The following is a 1,764-nucleotide window of genomic DNA, read 5'->3' on the forward strand; positions in this document are numbered from 1 at the left end:
ATTTTCCATAGAGGCTGCACCATTTGCAGTCCCACCAACAATGTATGAGAGTTCATATGGCAGAGTCATATGGCAGATATATCTAACTGTTTGAGGAATCTCCATACCATTTTCCATAGAGACTGCACCATTTTGCAGTCCCACCAACAATGCATGAGGTTTCCTTTTTCTCCACAACCTCACCAGCATTTATCGTTCAAAGTCTTTTGGATTTTAGCCATCCTCACTGGGGTGAGATGGTATCTCAGTGTAGTTTTGATTTGCATGTCCCAGATGCTGAGTGATGTTGAGCATTTTTTCATATGACTGTTGGTCATTTGTATATATTCCTTAGAGAATTGCCTACGTAGCTCTTTTGCCCATTTTTTTTTTTATTGGGTTGCTTGTTTTTATCTTGTAAAGTTGTTTGAGTTCCTTGTATATTCTGGATATTAATCCTTTGTCGGATGTATAATTTGCAAATATTTTCTCCCACTCTGTTGGTTGTCTTTTAGCTCTGTTAATTGTTTCTTTTGCTGTGCAGAAGCTCTTTAGTTTGATATAATCCCATTTGTTTATTTTTCCTTTGGTTGCCAGTGCTTTTGGGGTTGTATTCATGAAGTCTGTGTCCAGCCCTATTTGCTGAAGTGTTTCTCCTATGTTTTCTTTAATAAGTTTTATTGTTTCAGAGTGTATATTTAAATCTTTAATCCATTTTGAGTTGATTTTAGTATATGGTGAGAGGTATAGGTCTAGTTTCATTCTCCTGCATATGGATATCCAGTTCTCCCAGCACCATTTGCTGAAGAGGCAGTCCCGACCCCAGTGAAGAGGCTTGGTGCCTTTGTCAAAGATCAGATGGCCATAAGTGTGTGGGTTGATTTCTGGATTCTCTATTCTGTTCCATTGATCAATGTGTCTGTTTTTATACCAGTACCATGCTGTTTTGGTTATTATAGCTTTGTAGTATAGTTTAAAGTCAGGTAGTGTTATGCCTCCAGCTTTATTTTTTTTGCTCAGCATTGCTTTGGCTATGCGAGGTCTTTTGTTATTCCATACAAATGTCTGGAGAGTTCTTTCCATTTCTGAGAGAAATGTCATTGGAATTTTGATGGGGATTGCATTGAATTTATATATCACTTTGAGCAGTATGGCCATTTTCACTATGTTGATTCTTCCAATCCAAGAACATGGGATATCTTTCCATCTTCTTGTATCCTCTCTAATTTCTCTCAGCAGTGGTTTGTAGTTCTCATTATAGAGACTTTTCACATCCTTGGTTAGCTCAATTCCTAGGTATTTTATTTTTTTGGTGGCTATTGTAAATGGGCAGGCTTTCTTGATTTCTCTTTCTGCATGTTCACTATTGGTGAATAGAAATGCTACCGATTTTTGTGTGTTGATTTTGTATCCTGCTACTGTGCTGAACTCATTTATCACCTCCAAGAGTTTTTTTGTAGATACTTTAGGCTGTTCGATATATAGGATCATGTCATCTGCAAACAGAGACAGTTTGACTTCATCTTTTCCAATCTGGATGCCCTTTATTGCCTTCTCCTCTCTGATTGCTCTGGCTAGTACTTCCAACACTATGTTGAATAGGAGTGGTGAGAGTGGGCATCCTTGTCTGGTTCCTGTTCTTAAAGGAAAAGCTTTCAGCTTTTCCCCATTCAGGATGATATTGGCAGTGGATTTATCATATATGGCTTTAATTATGTTGAGATACTTTCCGTCTATACCTAACTTATAGAGGGTCTTCGTCATGAATGATTGTTGAATTTTATC

Source organism: Galeopterus variegatus, unplaced genomic scaffold (genome assembly GCF_000696425.1).
Source record: "Galeopterus variegatus unplaced genomic scaffold, G_variegatus-3.0.2 Scaffold506, whole genome shotgun sequence".
In the NCBI taxonomy this organism is placed as follows: Eukaryota; Metazoa; Chordata; class Mammalia; order Dermoptera; family Cynocephalidae; genus Galeopterus; species Galeopterus variegatus.